This window comes from Oenanthe melanoleuca, chromosome Z (genome assembly GCF_029582105.1).
Source record: "Oenanthe melanoleuca isolate GR-GAL-2019-014 chromosome Z, OMel1.0, whole genome shotgun sequence".
Lineage (NCBI taxonomy): Eukaryota > Metazoa > Chordata > Aves > Passeriformes > Muscicapidae > Oenanthe > Oenanthe melanoleuca.
The window spans coordinates 59,196,805-59,215,948 of NC_079362.1; the positions used below are offsets into that span (position 1 = coordinate 59,196,805).

The 19,144-nt window shown below is 41.7% G+C and overlaps 1 long non-coding RNA gene across 1 annotated transcript; it reads right to left on the minus strand.

Annotated features, from left to right (window-relative positions):
* Nucleotides 1-1,402: 1,402 nt before the first annotated feature.
* Nucleotides 1,403-8,083, minus strand: LOC130264884 (uncharacterized). Its single transcript, XR_008842527.1, has 3 exons — nt 7,896-8,083; nt 3,179-3,331; nt 1,403-2,884 (listed from the first exon to the last, which is right to left on the minus strand). It is a non-coding gene; the product is annotated as an uncharacterized LOC130264884 (long non-coding RNA).
* Between the last annotated feature and the right edge of the window lie 11,061 nt (nt 8,084-19,144).

Genomic DNA, 19,144 nt, shown 5'->3' on the forward strand with positions numbered 1-19,144 from the left:
TCTTCAGAATGGTCTGACTTCAGGAAAGCACCATTTCAACCTGGTGGCCAACAAAAATGGATATATTTGTGTATATGTGTAAGAGAAAAACATCAAGAGACCATTTGTGTGGTTGGTAAGATTGTACTAGCAAGCTACTTACTTGGGTATTTTGCTTTTACATTTCAGTTTGTGGTCATGGCATATACAGGTATAAGTGCCAATGTGATAACATAGTGATCATATATGATCATACAGTGCCTATGTGATAACACACCAATCTATTTGCTTGCTCCATTTTTGTCGTTGTGGCTTTATGCACATATGTGTGCAAACTTTGGTGGTTACATATGAACACTAAGAGTCTTTAGAGAAATAGGAAAATAGTGTTATCATGACAGAAGAGTTACACAAGTTTTATTCAGCTTATTGATCAGCAGACCATGTGGTAACCTGACCTTCTTTAAGTGTCTAAATACGAGTAACATCTGCTGGCAGAAGCAACCTTAATGAGGTTGAGTAGAGGTCAGATAAAGCTGGATATACAGGAATAAAATGCAGATTTCTGACCATTAAGATAATTAGTCTTTTGAGAAGCACAGAAAGCAATGTAGTGGAAGCTTCTTTTTTTGCTAGAAAGAGCAAAATTAGTATTTTAGAGATAGCCTGGACATATTTCTAATATGTGAGTTTAATCAGTCACAAATGATGGGACTCAGTAGAAACTCAAGAAGGGCTTCTTAGCCTTTTCAGTAGCCTTTTCTATATTTGAGGTCCAAGTTAAGGGTCACATGCCATCCAGAGTATTGTGCACTTGGGGGATTTTACCATGATTCAAACACAAAGCCAAGGCATGGAGGTGAACAGCTGTGTTGTAGTCCTTCTTTCTTTTCCCTTTTCTTTTCTTTTCTTTTCTTTTCTTTTCTTTTCTTTTCTTTTCTTTTCTTTTCTTTTCTTTTCTCTTTTCTTTTCTTTTCTTTTCTTTTCTTTTCTTTTCTTTTCTCTTTTCTCTTTTCTTTTCTTTTCTTTTCTTTTCTTTTCTTTTCTTTTCTTTTCTTTTCTTTTCTTTTCTTTTCTTTTCTTTTCTTTTCTTTTCTTTTCTTTTCTCTTTTCTTTTCTTTTCTCTTTTCTTTTCCCTTTCCTTTCCTTTCCTTTCCTTTCCTTTCCTTTCCTTTCCTTTCCTTTCCTTTCCTTTCCTTTCCTTTCCTTTCCTTTCCTTTCCTTTCCTTTCCTTTCCTTTCCTTTCCTTTCCTTTCCTTTCCTTTCCTCTCCTCTCCTCTCCTCTCCTCTCCTCTCCTCTCCTCTCCTCTCCTCTCCTCTCCTCTCCTCTCCTCTCCTCTCCTCTCCTCTCCTCTCCTCTCCTCTCCTCTCCTCTCCTCTCCTCTCCTCTCCTCTCCTCTCCTCTCCTCTCCTCTCCTCTCCTCTCTTCTTCCTTCTCCTCTTTCTATTCTTGCTTCTTGCCTACAACTCTTAGAACCACAACATTCTAGAAATGGGAAGAAACATCAGCAGATTATTCCCACAGGTCAGGGGAGCAGGATTACATCACAAACTGCATGATGTGTCCCAGAAGTTCGCCTGATGTGTTCTTAAAAATTTCCTTCGCAGGGGAACTCCATGCTTCTGAAAAGTTGGTTTCAGTGTTATACTGCATTTGCAATCAGACTGTTTCTCCTAAGATTTAGTTTAAATTTGAGTGGTGAATTAGGCAATTACTTGGAGAGGCTGATGTAATATTCCATAAAGAGCTGCAAGAAGTCTTAACAATCACTGGCCCTTGTTCTTGTGACATGGTCAACTTAGCACATATCTGCTGGAAATTGAGCACAGGGGGGAGGAAACGACCGAGGAAGTTTCTGGAGTGTGTGAAAGACAACTTCCTCACACAGCTGGTGTGTGAACCAGTGAGGGAAGATGCTGATGCCAGCAGCTGAACATGAGCCAGGGTGTGCCCAGGGGGCCAAGAAGGCCAATGGCATCCTGGCCTGGATCAGCAATGGTGTGGGCAGCAGGAGCAGGGCAGGGATTGTCCCCCTGTCCTGGGCACTGCTGAGGCCACACCTCGAGTGCCGTGTCCAGCTCTGGGCCCTGAGTGCAAGAAAGGCACTGAGGGGCTGGAGTGAGTGCAGAGAAGGGCAATGGAGCTGGGGCAGGGTCTGGAGCACCAGTGCTGTGAGGAGCAGCTGAGGGGGCTGGGGGTGTTTATCCTGCAGAAAAGGAGGCTCAGGGGTGACCTTATCACTCTCCACAACTGCCTGGAAGAAGATTGTGGCCAGGTGGGGGTTGGCCTCTTTTCCCAGGCAACAGATAGAGAGGAAATGGCCTCAAGCTGCACCAGGTTTAAATTGGATATTTAGAAAGATCTCTTCATCAAAAGGCTTGTCAAATATGGGACCAGGCTGTCCAGTAGTGTGGTGGAGTCACAGTCCCTGGAGGCATTTAGAAGATATGTAGATCTGGTACTTGCCACATGCTTTGGTGGTGGACTTGGCAGAGCTGGGTTAATGGCTCTATAATTCTATGGCTTCACATCTTACCCTTCATGGGAAAGGGTAAAACTGATTTCTTCTGAATATATTTTACATGTTGGCAAAGTGTTAACATGTTCCTTCTGTCTGCTAAGCAATCCCAGTTCTCTTAACCTTTCTCAGAGGTTCATGTTTTCTCAACTCCTTATCATCTTGTCGCAGTTATCATAAAATGCAGCACTCAAATCTGGATGCAATACTTTATCTGAGGTTGCACCAGTGCCAAGCAGAGCAGAATAATTACCTCTATTGCCTTATAGCCAGCATCCCTGCTAATATATCTCAGAGTGACATTTGTCTTTTCTGCAAGAGCGTTGCATTGTTGTGAAGAGAGGCTTGAAAACATGACCCCAGGAGCTTCAGAATCCAAAAGACACCTAAAAAGAAGCAGGAGGGTGTTGTGAGGATAAGCATGGGGTGAGGGTGAGGGTGTGGATGGGGATGGGTGGGTGGGGGGATCTTATTATATTTCAGTCACATATAATGGACTCAATATCCTCAAATGTCTTGCATTGGCAATTCTGACTAAAAAACAATTAACGTCTATGGACAAATCTAATTTTATTTGCACCACTGAGTGGGAAACCTCTAACAAACTTTTTTCAAATTGACAGATAAATGAGCAAACACTGGAAAAGGCATGTATAGCAGAACAAAGAAATATAATTTACCTGCAAAACATTATCAGTTTTGTAAAGCTCTTGAAGTAGATGAACCTTTGGAGAGGAAGCTCTGTGCAATACTGCAAAACTGGGGCAACCTTTTGGAAACAGGTCCTGGAGGGAGGCACAGGGTACAATTTATATGGCATGCCAGCTAATACCCTGAAAAATGAAAAGGTAACTGTTTAATGAAACCATTTTTATAGGGTTACTAGCAGCCTTTTAACCTGTGGCCCAGTTAACCACAGGTTTCTGCAAACTGTGAGCTTTTTCCAATTTCCCAGACCCACCCAAAGCATGATGCTTAATTATATCAGTCTTCTCATATATTTCTCTAACTGAGTCTAACACACTCTAACAATAACTTGTCACCTTAGCAAAATCAGAAAGGTCTGACTTAAGAAAATGCAGGATGTGAAATACATTGAGGAGGGTAAGGAGACTGCTAGTCATTTATGGACTATTTACATATATTTCTCTCATTTGAAGATTTATTCCAGTGTAACCCACTTTCTTTCAACAATAAACTACAAGCAGAAAGAACCCACTCAGGTCCCCTTCCCAGGACCCTGACAGTCTGGGAAAATTTCTTTTTTAGGCCACTTTCCTATTTAAAGTGTAAGTCTGATTGATTTTACAAGAGAGAAAGAGTAAGGGTGTCATTGTGTTTCAGAATATTTATCAGGAATTTGGCCAGGACTGTCATGGGTAATTTGCTTGTTAGCTTGATGAGAGACCTCATGAGTGCTATGATACAGGGCTGTATAAGATATCTGAGTGTCTAATCATCCACAGCAGAGAGAGAAGCTACATGTTAGAAAGAGAAGGAGGAGGACTTGATACAATTGCTCCAATTCATTCCTTTTCAGAGGAGATCTGAAGGAGGAACTTATACCTGCACACCCCATTTCTGAGGTGGGAGAGCTGCTGTTCTCACCAAAGTGTTGGCATGAAAGTAGCATCTCAAGGCAGTACAGCTGAGGTAGAGACTCAGAGCTGGGCCCCAGAGAACAAGCAAGCAGCTGCACAGTCCCTCTCACGGAACAAATGCACTCTGAATAAAGACTCAGGAAGAGGAAGTGCCATCTCTCCTTACAGCTGAGGCTATCAGATGCACTGAAGTGACATGTGCTCCCCTGCACCACACAGTCTGTGGCAGAGCCCAGCTCAGCCCTGTACAGAGTTTGTGGCCACTCTACACTGTAGTGTTGTGCAGCTTGCATGAACTGACATTTCACCCTAAAAGCCAGCCTTGACCAGCCAGCAAACAGCTCACAAAATGTGTGTAGTGTGAAAAAACATTCCTTATTTCAGGTATTATTCCATAAAACATTCCTGTGCACCTGGCCCAGGTGAGTAAATGGGAGCCCCAGAATCAGGTTAGAGTTATCTTCCACCCATACAGGGGCACACTGTTCTAATAAATTATAAGTCTATACAAATATTACCCACCAATATGTTTGTGCTTTCCCCTCAAAACATGTGTTCTTGGGCCGTGTTAGTAATGTTATTACTGCTTAGGAATACAAACAGGAAGATGGAACTATCTTAAATTATTGGGGGTTTTTTCACATTGAAATTTTATGGAGGTTAAAGATTCAGGCTTCACAACTCTGCTGTATTAAGAAGGTGGGGAGAGGGCCTCCCTCTTCTCCATCTCTTTTTCCTTTTTTTGGGTATTGAGTATTTTTGAGTCTTTTCTTGTTCTTCTTGTGCATCTTATGGATAATATTACTGTCTCAAATTCACATGTATTCAGCAAAACCTCTTCACTCTATATAGAACTGTAATCTTAAAATAAATTCTCTGTTTTCAAAGGTCAGAAAATGTGGATTATTTCAGAGCTGATTGCGTTTGCACCAGGTGGATTGAATTTTTGAGCAAAGTTTGGTGATTTTTTGCAACTTTTTTTTTAATCAGCAATGCATTAATTTAGATTACGTTCTAGCAAACCCAAAACACCAAAGCACAGGATCAGGCAAAGCCCTGCAGCCACTTTTACAGATTGGTTGTTAGCACATTCTCTGCCACCCATTTGACCCACATCAGATAGACCAGGTGACTTTCAGACCTGTAAAAAATCTACATTGAGCTCTGCCCAATAACCCTTTGGTTACACAGACACTTCCTGGGATCAGTCATGCTGGGTCTGTGTTTGCATGAGTTAAAATCACTGCAGAAGGGGAGGGGGTGCCTTCCTCCTCCTGAGAAATGCCCTGAAGAGACCACATGTGAGACATTCATCCTTCCAGATGGACAAAAAGAAAGAGAGGAAAATGGCAAACTCCCTTAATGAGCACACATCTAGCATTAGATTTTTCTTTCTGTTTATTGAGCCTGCTTTAGCATATAGAATTTTGAACCTCAACTTCCCCTGCTGCAGGCATGCTGCTCGATAACCAGCAGTGTTCATTGAATTTGCAATATGTGTATTTCTCCATTTAAAGCTGTACTCCAGACCTAGAACAGTTTTCAAGTCATGCACAGCACTTGCAGGTGGGCCAGGGACTGCTGGCTGGCCATAAAGTGCAGATTGCACCTAGTACCTCAGGTGAAGAAGCAGGAGGGGATGAGAATTATGCCTTAAATGTTGCCTCTTAATGCACCTGACTTGGACAACGCTACATGGGCATCAAATGGGGTGCCAAGTGTCAGCCCAGGGAAGCAGAAAAGCAGAGGGTTGGGAATCAGCTCATCAGCAAGCAGCTCATATGCCCACTTCTTTCTCAAGCAGATCACCCTCAAACAGGGCCTCCAAAAAAGAGGTGTCATTAGCTGTAATCAAAAATACTGGCCTTCCTGTTTAACACAAATCTGCTTAAAAATCACAGCTCAGCCTAAGGTCCACAAATCTCTGCCATCAAAGGCATCCCCTGGCAGTGGGACCCAGTACCATTTCCAGTGGCAGTAGCTCTCAACTCCCTCCAAAGACACAGACAGTCTTACTTGGCATTAGATGTTGTTGTTTATTATATATTGGGACAATAATCCAACCACAGACCTGCTTTCAAAAATCCTGATCCTGTTTTCAGTCACTGTGCAGGCACAATGGCACCTCTGACACATTGCCTCCCTTGGCAAATAACTCCGCCACTTTCGTTTGAACCTGGTTTTTCTCATCATAAAAATAAGGGCAATTATATACCAACTTAAGACATTATACTGACTGAAGACATGTATGCACAGTACTTAGAGTTCACGCATCCTGCCTGTACCCAATCCTGACTTGCTTGTCTCCTCTAGCTCTTTCTGGCTTGTAAGCTCCTGAATCAGGATCCACATTTAGAGCCTCATAAAATTAGGTCCTGCCCTAGGCTCTTGGTTCTGTACCAGCACAAACTTTAACAGCTTCAAATGCTGAAAGGACTAAGTGGAAGCATTCTTGGATAGTTTAGAGAAGGCTGTGCAGCTTTTAAAGCAACAGGATGGGTGTACAGCACCCATAGCAGACAGCAGTGTTTCACACTATGCAGCAAAGTGGGAAGAGCCATCTATGGTTCTAGGCAGGGGAAAGCCTGGCCTGACACTGGCTTACTGCTGTCAACCTGTACAGCAGGAGCAAGCTGTAACAATCTGGGTGCTGCAAAGCAAACGTAATTCGAGGGGAGGAAAAGTGAGCGCAGACACAGTATGATTCAAAGCAGGCAAGCGAGCTGCTGCATTAACTCTTCTGAATGGAGCTTCCTGGAAGGACCCCTGAGCATGACCCTCAAGCTTAAGACTCTAGGTTTTTGCCAAATTTATTTGAGGAGGAAGGAGTGCAGGAGGCATGTTTTCTCGAGGGGAAAAAAACCTCACCCCGCTGAAACTTTCTGTTGCCAGGGAAGGTCAGGGAAAATTCAGGAAAATTCTTTTTTATGCTCTTTATGATGTTTACTCTGTTGCGCAGAGGCAAGAGAGGGATGAGAAAGGCTGCAGCACGATGCAGGGCTGCAAAAGCTGTGTGTGTTTAATAGGGTGACATAAATGGTGTGTTTCTCTTTGCCGTCTGCCGAGTGCTGCGGGGAAAATCTGTCCTAAATAGACAAACGAGGAGCCCTGAGAGTGTCTGCTGGCTCTGGTCAGCCGGCCGTCCCCGGGCCAGCCACGGCCCCGGCGGGAAGTACACAGCGGATGTTTAATGAAAGGGCTGCTGCGGCTTATCTCCGCGAGCAGGGGACTTCTTTGTGAGCTCGCTGGCTTTGAAAGATATGTGGCCCACTATGCTGGTATTGTTGGCTCTCGCTTTAAGCACAGCCACATGATTCACATAGGAGCTGCGCGCTGCGGCTGCCAAGGAAAGCTTCCCCCGCTCCCTCCCTGGTTAGGAGTAAACTCGGCAGAAGGTCATCGAGGTCACAAGATCTGCCTGTTATTGCATTTTACAGGAAGGAAGATACGTTGTCTTTAGATCAGTTTATCAGCTGACTTTCCTGTGAAGAAGACTGAGGCTATTTTCCTGTGTACCACCACCCCCGTAATTCCCAAACGAGTGTGCTCTGTTTGCATCTCCCGTCAGCTCAGCTGTGTGCGTCTCTGAAACAGCCCAGTATTAAGCAAACAAATAAAACAGCCATTGTGAGACATCGCAGAGTCCACATCCCTTATCAAACTGCCTGACAGGCCGGGATAAATCTCTTCCTCGAGGCTGCCTGTCATCTCCCTCCCTCCGTCTCAGCGTCAATGCACAATTAAATCCGTTGTGGTGAAATAGACTCAGCTGATAATTGTGGAGAGAGTTACTTACACGGCAGCTGAGAGCAGCAAAGAGCCTAGCAGACTCCTCTGCTCTTGAAGCGGTTTCTTTTGAGCCTGCACCTTTGAAGAACCACAAATATTTGGTTTTGTTGGATTTGGGTTTTTTCTGGTTTTGTCCTTTAAAGTCCCAGGTTTCCAGGGATTTTTTGAAAATAAGCTCTGCCTTTTCTGTGCAAGGGGGCAAGCAGCAGCGTGCAGAGCTGTCTCCCTCCCTGTCCAGCCTCCTTTGAGACATCCCTGCTTTCATAAGGTTTTCAGCTGGGGAATGGTAGCCTGTTTCCTCCCCGCACTTGCTGTGACAAATGCATTTCTGTGACCAGGAAACTGCAGATGTTACAGATGCACTAAGGCATATCTTATTAGCTAATTATTCTTAATCTCTGAAGGATTACACATATTGAATAATGCCATTCATTGAGTATCAGTTGAAGGGAAACATCCTGGCTCCAAAGTATATATGGTGGCAGCTTTAATTGTGTTCTGTTTTTCTACATGTGTAAAGCTAAAATAACTCTGAAATGCTCCCCTCATCTAAAGAGTTCTGGTTAACCTAGCAGGAAACAGCATGTGACAAAATTGATTCGCTGGTTTTCAAATGACCCTGTTTGCTGGACTCCAAGGCTGCATTGCACAGGAAAGCAGCTACTAGTATTAAATAATATCCACTGTTGGTTGTTTTTCTTGTTGTTGTTTTTTTTTTGGGGGGGGGGGGGGGCCGGGGGGGCCTTTTGTGACATTGCTCTGGTTAGATTTTTCATCTGTTTTTGGATGCCTTTACATGAAAAATCTTTGTTCTCTAGTACCGAGAGTCTTCACACCTCTATAATGATACACAAGGGAGAAGAATCTGAAGAAAATGTCAGTGAAGATCCAATCTCACTTACAAGCCTGAAGAAGTTATAGTTTTAAGGCAGGATCATGACTCACATCACTATTCCCACAGCATTTTCATTACCTGTGATGTGAATCCATCTTTCTTAGTTTTTCAAAGCCAATGTCTCTCTGAAAATACTTCATATCCTGATCTTAAATCCTACATCCAGGACCACATTTACAATTCACAGTTATGGAAGGCTGAAACAATAAGCTTAATGTGCAAGCTTTGGAATATTTTTATTTATTAAGTGGTCTTATATATTTTAATCATCATGTTTGTAATATAAAACAGATAAATATATTGAGAGAGATATGTGGAAGTATTACAGATACACTATGTTTATTCTCAAACAAGGTTGCTTTATTGAATTCTGGCAGCTGAATCTGTACTGGACCTTGTCAGTAGCTATCTGCATATTCCCCACACTAGTTCAGAAACTGAAGTCTTACACTTTTTAGTGAGTGACTAATCATGTCTGTCAGAGTATAGACTTAAAACACAAAGATGGCATTTTATAATACAATGGGTATGTCACTGTTTAGCAGTACCAAAAAAAATTTTTTTTTTTTTTAAATTATACTGTTCTGTTTATTCTACATTATTTGGAAAAGCCATAGTCAAATCCAAATTTGTATTTAAGAGGCAATTATAACAAATCTAAAATGGGAGGCAAAAGAAGAGGCAGAAATCTTCTGAGGTTTGTTATTACACAAATGGGGTTTGGTTTGAACTCTTTAATTTGCCACTTGCCAGCCTACATCTAAGAAGCAACCTTGTTTGTATTTCAACAAAGAATCTCATTCTTTTTTTCAATAAAAAGACCTGGCAATAATTCTGTTGGCACTAGATGAAGAGTTTGCTTATTCCGCTGGTGATGGTTTCTTTTGTTGTTATCTAGTTTAATGAAAACTTCATAAAAAAGGCTCTGGAAGTTTATAGATAAAGCTTATGTACATTTGTACAGGTCATATGCCAAAGGGTCACTTCTTATTAAGTCATTGCACCAGGGAGAAATGTGGTTAATAATAGCACTTTTTGCAAGTAGCAGTCTTTATTCAGAAGCTGGAACAAGTGAAGCAAACCACAGGGCCTGAGGCAGGCATGTGAACAACACAATTTTGACTTTACAGTAATTCACTGCTACTATTATCTTAGCAACCTTTCAATAAAGTCCTACAAAATCCAACGGGGAGAGGATGCCTTTGCTCTTTAGAGTCAAGGAAGTCCTAAAAGAGCTGTGTCTTCGTACAAGTTTGGGTTTGTTTTGGTTTTTTAATGCATTCCAAATTTCTGTAACAGAAATTGTTCTCTAATTAACCTCTTATTCCTTTAGGAATACGGATTTTACTTTTTTTTCAGTAGTACTGGCCAAAGGTTTTTGAATTTTGCAACATTTACAAAATGTGGTGCCATTTTTTTCCAGCATGTCTGCCACTTGTCAGGTTCTATGGTTTGCCACTGCTTCTTAGCACACAGCTTTAAATCCAAGGCTTTTAAAAGAGCACCTAGAGCACAATGCAAGCCGAGTGCCTGCTTGCAGCAAAGGTTATTGCTGAATGTGTTTCTCAGCCGTCAGCTGTCGGTGCATCCCACCCACACCCGCAGAGCACAGATGGAGGGAACGTCCTTGCTGGGATCTGCGCTGACCTTCCGGCAGGCTGGCTGCAGAGGCACAGGCTGGGAGAACCAGCTCCTCTGAGCTGCGGGGCACTGCCAGCTGCTGAGCCCCGTCTGACCCGTGTGACCAGCGCTCGGTCACAGCCCCCAGTTTGCCAGCCAGGGCTGCTCAGGATGCAGGGCTGCAGCCGTGGGTCTACACACACGGGCAGGGCAGGGCTGCTCATGTGGCATTTTATCTTTTATCTGCTATGAAAACTGGATTTATGGCTCCTGGGTAAGCCTTCACTTTCACATGTTTCTCTGTGGAAGAGCAAGTTTCCCGCTTTCCTGCTCTGTAACACTAGGCTAAAGCCCTTTTTGGCAGCACTTCAGAGAGGCTGATGAAGCAGCACCAGGAACAAATTTGGCCTTACATTTGGAATTTTGACATAAGGTCATTCTGTAAGTCCTACAAATTAGAGCTAGATGTTCTTCCTCTCCACAGTCTTCCCCTCCTTTATCTTGCTTCTCCTCTTTTTTTCTGATCTCCTTTCCTCTGCACAAGCAACAGCCAGGAAAACATCTCAATGGAAGGGTGGAATTTGTTTACTTATTTATTTTGTCATCCCCTGCAAAAAAAGGAAAAAATAGATAACCTTTTTTTTTTTTTTTTTTTTTTTTTGGGTAATGAACATAGTCTAGTAATCTGGTTAAACTATAAAACAGCTTCCTCCCTGAGAGTCTCCAGATCAACGCATGAGATACAATACATCAATGAATTGATATTGAACTAAAAGAAAAAAACTTAAGGTCCTACAATATATTTTACTAGAGGGAATTAATTTCTGCTAAGTAGCGGTGAATTAGGTTAATATTAATTTTGTGAAGTGAAGTGAAGTGAAGTGAAGTGAAGTGAAGTGAAGTGAAGTGAAGTGAAGTGAAAACCTGCCCACCAGGCAGCTGAAAGCTCAGTGGGTTGTCAGATCCCAGAAGATCCTATTTTTAAGACCCATTCCTGGGTCTCCTGCTGCAGTTATGCGTACCTGAAGCTGACTTTTTAGAAAGGGATAGTTTTCCAATACAAATATTTTACACTTACCAAGATTCAGAAAAGAGGTGGATCTTTAAACACTAGCAAGAATGTGAAATATTCTATTAAATAATACTTTACAGAAGAGATGTGTCTGCTCACATTTCAGATCTGGCTACCCTTTGCTAAGATCAGAGGACTTCCAGGACTGATTTTTCCCCATCTGCCCTGGGGGGTTTCTATACCCTCTTCTCACAACCTCCTTGGATACAGGGCAAGATTGGTCATGTGTGTATTTGGTGGCACTCAGTATGGTCCAGTTCTCAACAACCCAGCTCTTGCTCTGCTATAGTGCTCAAAAGCTCCTCTTTCAGGACTGCACACGCTGGTCTGCTGGGTCTCTCAGCAGGGCAGGTGATATTCTCAGGTTCACCAGGAAGGCAAGATGCTCTGTGCTAATCCCTCATCTGATATAAAATTGGATGAAACCTCAGAATGCCAGCTGTCACTCTGTCTTCACACCCTGAAGAGTTGTTTCCTGGAATGTCACAGATCGTTATCTCTATTTTATACCTCTATATATATCAGCTTATATAAAATATATAATTACATTTAGAGATTGATGCTCTACAGATGTATTTGTCAGCCAATGCAAAAGCAATTCAAACATCAAGACAACAAAACCAAAAGCATAGCTTGAAGTCTTGATTTTCCTTATCTTTGTCTGCAGGAACCTTCTTTCATCTCCTGCATGTGTATGAGCTGTGTGAATCATGTCAGGATGACATCTCAAGGATGCGTAGGGGAAGGACTCAGCAGAAAGAGGCTGGGAGAATTAGGGTGGTCTGTGTGGGAGGCTGGGAAAGTTAAAAGAGCTGGGAGATAAGTGAGCAGCTGCAGTCCACCAGGCAATTGCAGCTCCAAAGAAGCCAGAACATGGACTTTGTCTCTCTGTCTTCACAGAACCCATACATTGGGCCATAAATTTTGTTGAAGAATCAGTTTTTAGGATGAGGACTTTACATAAAAAAACCATAGTTACATAATATTATTAACTATTTTGATTATTCATAAGTGCTTGAAAGTACTTGGGAAGTTTGCTGGGTTAAAGTCGCCAAACAAAACAAAAAAATGATCTGATGGAAGTAAAAACACCACCTCTAAATCTGTTTATGCTTGCATGCATATCAATTCTCAACATTACTGCACTGTTATTTTTCTTTTTTTTAAAGATATTATTTAAATTTTCCCATTGATTCATTTCACTGCTGTCTTAATGTTATGTCACTATAAATAAATGTACATCAGAGTCTTGGGTACATCTGGCATCTAATAAGCCTTTAGCATGAATACTCTTTTACAAAAGGGACAAGGCTCAAGGCAAAGATACTATTTTCATTCCACCCTCTTACTCACCCTTGACTTATTGCTGGGTTCATCACTGTTTTCACATAGAGGAAACAGAGCCATGAGAGACATAAAAGACCACCATTTGCAGGCTGACAGTGCTTTTCATCCTACAATCCACATGTCAAAACCTTTTAGTAGTTAAAACATAAGGCTTTCCAGGACCTTCCTCAGGGAGCTTGGGGTGTGGGGTGACAGACACTTGGGAGTTTTCTACAGAAACCAGATGGCCTTGGATGGCCCAGCCAGGTTGGTCTGGTCAGCACTGATGGCTTTGGTTCCCTTCCTCCTGGGGTTAATCCAGATCCACTGGGCTAACTGGGCTTCCCTGCAGCCCATCATGCAAAGTGGCAGGGCAGTCCTGCTTGAAGTTTTAGCAGCAACTGAAGCACAGGTGCTGAGGCTGCTAACCCCTGATAGTCCTGCTTTCCCAAGGGCACCCTTGCGACATGTGTGTCCTCAATGGCCATGCTGGTTTCATCCTAAACGACCTGAGCAAAGAGAGTTTCCCCAGGGAATCCTGGAGATGTAAGAGATATCTCTGGACTTGGATTAACTTCTGGTTTGGATGCTTTAGTTTTTGTGTCTAGCCTTTCAGTTCCTGAACAGAATTATCCTTCTAAAACATCACTCTTTATTACTTTCAAAATCTCCTTGAAACCCACAGAATTCATTCCTCCTACCCTGTTTATCCCAGAAAACCAGTGTGCCTAATGTCTTCTTCTCTTGGTCTCTCATGTCTGAAAGAGGAAATGGCTTTAAGTTGCAACAGTAGAGGTTTAGATTGGTTATTATGAAAAATTTCTTCAAAAGGGTTGTCAAGCACTGGAAGAGGTTTCCAAGGTGGAGGATCCAGTAACAGGTTGAGCCACCATCCCTGGAGATATTTAATTCAAGTGTGGGTGAGGCACTTGAGGACATGGTTTAGTGGTGGACTTGGCATTGCTACATTAGAAGTTGGCCTTAATGACCCTAGAGACCTTTTCCAACCAAAATGTTCTATGATTGTTATGTATCATTACTCCTAACTTCCTTGCTTCTGAATTCTGTATTTCTTTTCTCTGATTTGCCTCCAATTTATAAACACAGCATCTCAGGCCCAGCCAAACCTGCATATAAATCAGCAAACCTTGCCCATTTACAGCAGTGACACTCTAGCCTGAAAGCATTTGGAGTCAGTTCTAACATATTATGCTCTGGGTTGTTATTGCATCTAATCTGCACGTGGCTTGTGCCAGATATGTCCTGGCCATGGACTGGGAGCAGGGAATGGCTGATGATGTGACTCAGCCTGCAGGCTGACACCTGGTGCTGTGCAGATCCCTGCCAGACCATGGTCTGCCATGGCACACCTGCCAGCCCTTACTGCAGACAGCGAGGGAAGCTCAGCCCCACACTTTCAAAGCGTTTTCCCCTTATTACCTCCAAACTCAAGACTGAAAAAATGAATTCATTTTCTGCAAAAAATCAAATGTTGGCAGTAGCACAGTAACCTAAAATCATACACTCCCATTTTTACACCCTTCCTCTGAGAAATGTTTATTCCTTTACAGCTGCACTGATCCAGGTATGAATTTATGTCAGCAGAGGAAAGGGAGAAGACAAAATAGCTCACACTTGCAATTGCCCACATTGCACAGAAATTGCCACCATTTGTGTGGCACCACAACTGCCTCAACCCACACTGTTCTGTTAGACCAGAACCTAACACAATCATAGTTCTGGCTGCTCCTTTTTCACCTACAGGCAGAGTTCAGAAAGAAGGAAACAAGGGAAGGGTGTAATTCTCGTGTTTCTTTTCCATTGTATCCGTTCATTATTTCTGCTACCCTGCTGGTGCTCTCCTGGCCCCTTTGTAACACACGCAAATGCTTCGACAATTACTTTTTAATAAAAAATCAGCAGATTTTCAGGGCAGCTGGGAGGTTTTCTTAGGGGTAGAACGACAAACTTTGCAGTATAATAACATACAGATGTGACACAGCTTGTTAAGGGCATAACCCAAAGTAGGAGAATTCCCCCATACACACACTGATCTAATTCTCTGCCAACATTTCTTCTTTCCCAGCTGCAGAGAGAGTGTGGAAGTGCCTTGAAGCTTCATTGGAAGAGGGGAGATAATGAACAGTGAGGAGTGAAAGGCAAGAATGGAGATAAAGGTCTGCATACTGAAATAGCAGTAACACACTGGAGTACATCCTGCTGTGATGTATATACTTTTTGCTCTAATTCCTCCCTTGGGCAGTTTGAGAATGGAAATGTTTTTCTCAGAGGAAGTATTCTTGCTACTGATTTTACGGAGAAGCAGCAATTTCCGTAAATGGGATAATACTGGAGAGTAGTTAGAGATCCCTTTGTCAGATATGAACCCACGCTGTTTAATGCTGGCACTATCTAGAGCAAAGCATTGGTAGAAGCACAAGGACTAAAAGGAATGCCATGTGTACTATTACAGAAAAGAAAATAAATTAAGGGCTGAATACTAATTCCTGTAACGTCGAGATGAGTCTTCATTAGATCAGTACCAAAGCATGCAGGTGTTTTTACAACTTCAGCTTACCCCTGTATTTAAAATCTTTTTAATAATGTATTTCATTATTTTCCAGGGGGTCATTAACCTGCAGATTCAGGTGCAGATTATAATATGCTTGTCAGTGGTGCACTGTGCAGCTCTGGTGTTGCTGTTCAATTTAACATGAATGCCCTGCAGAGGTCCTGAGTCAGCCCTAGACACCCTGTCTGGGGGACTAAAAGAAGTAGTAGCATACTGTATCTGCTGGGAAAAATCTTCAGCATCCCCACTAGGAGCCTGAAATTCACTAAAAAACCCCAGCCAGAAGCAATCTCCTTTAAAATCCTATCAGACCCTTTCCTGCAAGGTAGGAGTCTCACAATTGTATTTATGTTATTTTTTTAAAAATTGAAATTGCATAGGAATTTCACATGAAAAATCAGTTTCCTGGGGAACAACTCACAGCTGAACAGTTTCATCTTTATCTACCATTAATGTGACTGATGAGAAGAAGGATATTTTGATCCAGCTGCATGGGACAAGGAGCTAATGTGCCTCTCAAGAGCTGTGAGGAAGAGGTGTACTGCTAATGTCACGAATGTCTACAGTGCTATGAGCAGTGTGAAGGGATTGTAATATCTAAGGATGAGAGTGAGTGGCAGCTTCATTAGCTGCAGTATGTTTTCTCATTTATGCCACTACAGATTTGGCCCTATCAGTACACAGAAAAGAATGGTAGGGTTTTTCTAAAAAATATTTTTAAAATACTTGAGCACAACTCCCAAACTTTCTTTATAAATTCATTTGCTTGAAATTTTTTGTATCTAAATATTCCAGGGGAAAAAAAAAATGGCCCTATGTCAAATATAATAGTTTGGAGTTTTTTTTCTTCCCAGAAAATACTTGGCATCCTGCAAGTTAAGAATGTCTCCAGATTCTGGGTGTTTATGGAGCATTTCCATCAGGGTGCTTGTTTATTCTGGACTCAGTCCAGGACACAAGGCCGGTCCTAGATGGCTGCTGTTGACAAGAGAACAATGTATGACTGATCATGTGAGATTATTCTGATCACAAAGCACCTACACTGTTTATTTGTGCACTGGGGCAACATAGAAGCACATATAAAAAGTTCTCTAGATTGAAACATCTTGCTTTTTCCATAGAGAAGAATACAAACAGCTACTAAGGGGACAAACATTAGGCTGTGAGGCAATACTTGACTTTCTCAGAGAGTTCAAAAGGTTACAGAGAGCTGTTCCCTTTCTCAACCTGTCTGTGTGGCGGCGATTTAGCTTTCAGTCCCTGGTGCCACCCACACAGTTTGATAAGCCTCTCTGAACTTCTTACTTACTCTTTCTGGCTAAAAAAAACTCATAGTGGGGAATGTGGCATCAGACCCAAGCAGAAGGTGCACAGAGCACATGTCAGTCTTGGTCAGGAAGGGGCAGGGTCGTTGCTGCAATGGAGGGGGACTGCTGACGTGGTGACAATAATCAGGATATTACTCATGAGATTGCTGCTGCTGGACATCAGAACTGTGTCTACTCAGTACTTGCAAAGGATTTGATCTTGTAACTTCTGCTCACATTTCAGTATCAGTTTCTCAGAAGCACTTCAAAGATTTAAATGTCTAATTTCTATTATGGTCGGTCTACTATGGCACTGAAGAATGCAACCCCTCTATGTAGTCATATAAATTTCACCATCAGTAACCAATTTTTGCAGCACTCCAAGGGATTATCCCTGATACAAAAACCTGAGATAGAAAAAATCCTGGCAGCGTGGCTCAGAATTGTGGTTTTCTCCTTCCCCATCTACCACTTAGACTGTTCTTTCTCTGTGAGTGTATCTTGGAGATGCCTGTCCAGAATTTCCACTGTAAAGCTTTTTCTTCTCCTTGTAAAAAATCCTCTGGGTTGGAATTTAGTTTCAGGTATGTCTAAAATTAGTAGAAACAAAATTGTAATTTTGTTTAATTTTTAATTAATTTTAAATTAAATTAACAATGTAGTAATTAAATGAAACCTCCACATTCTTTGACCTCAGACCTTGGTTTGTACTCCTCTTGCCCTGAACTGGAACTATTTATAATATTCTTTCTCTAAGTTAGCCTTAAATATCTGATCATGATTAAAAACAAAAACATTTGGATACATCCACATTTAAAATATGATTGTGCATGGAAAGCAAGCTTCCTCTCCTAAGAGACTTCAGCATATATACACATGCCTTTCACAGGAATTCAGATCAAGAAAGATCTATTTTCCAATGTCAAAGTATCACAAATACATGTAAGCACTTCAGAGGAGGGAAAGGCCTGTTCTACTGTTAATCTTTAGGGTAAGAAAATGTCACTTTACTGTGGGTTTATGTGCTCACCCATTTCAATGCCAACGGACTCTGACTTTTCTTGTGACTTACAATGAATCACAAGGTGTATAAAGGAGCAGATTTTCATGCACTCACTAATGATTACATTTTCCAACAAACAAACAATCCCAAAAAACCCAATCAAACCAAAACTCCCCACCAGAATCATCAGCTGAGCAGGTTTATAGCTAGGTATAGACAACTAATGGGGTAAATTTTTCCAGAGCTTTTTTTTTTCCTATCAGACTCTCCACTTTTTCATCTTATTTTATGCAGCATGGATGCTGCTATAAGCTGCAATGATAATTCTTCTGAGAGAAGTTTACTTTATAAACTTCGCTATGAATGAAATATGGTACAACCTACTGCCAAAATTCTCCATCTGACATCAAAGATTACTTTAAACAACTGTCTAAGTGCTTTTAGAGAAGTTCACCACAACTCAAATTCTTACGGACTACAAATCACAAATTTAAATAAGTAAAATTAAGTAAATAAATTTATTTAAATTAAATTAAGTACATTTTTATTAAGTAAATTTGGTTAAAAAATTACAGTAGCAAAAAATTCTGATAAACCATTTACTGTCAGAATCAGTATAGTCTGTTATCTGGAGACCTCAATAAAGAGACTATCTGAGCTCACATGCACTCATTTCAGAAGGATGGGATTATGATACCTGTAATGTGCCCAAACACAAACTATCTATTTGGAGAACAGGAATAGAAAAGTATTCAATTAGCAATGAAGACAAGAATGGGTAAATGGAATAATAAATGTGCTTAATCAGTCTGGGTCATATGTGATAAAGCATATACCTTGGAGTGTAATAACAACAGGAAAATGTTTTGCTGCCAGCTAATTGAGAAAGTTTTAGTAAAAACTGGTTTCAGAGAGATTTAAGTGAAGTTCTCCAGTCTTTGAGCGTCTGGGTTCACAAGGAGGTTTTGCAGCCATTTTTACTTCTTCTTGGTCCTGACTGTGTATAGTATAGGGTCATTCTTTTTACATGAAAGCAAAAGGCAGCAAAATTGGTATTTTTAGGGTGCAAAAATTAGTTTCTGATTCACTAATCTAGACCTCAAACACTTCAATTCAATTTGTTTCCAAAAAGGCTCTTTCTTACTTTCTTTGTGGCTTTTGCAGGTTTAAGACTAAGCCAATTGCTGGAAGAAAAGCTCTGGGGTGAAACACATTGCAAGGTTCTAAAATGTCCCAGGTTGAGAGAAAAGGAAACAGCTGAAAAAAGGAAAGGAGTTTTACTGAGTCCATATCATAGTGGGCATCAGCCCCTCCAACTCCGAGGGTCTTCGTGGGACCTTCACAGGACCAGTGATGGCAGCAGTGAAGCCAAGGGAGTTTGTCACCTTGTGCCTTCAGGCAACAAGCTTGAGAGATGCAAAAATCTGGGTCCAAAATCAACACAGCCTTCAAGCCCTGCAT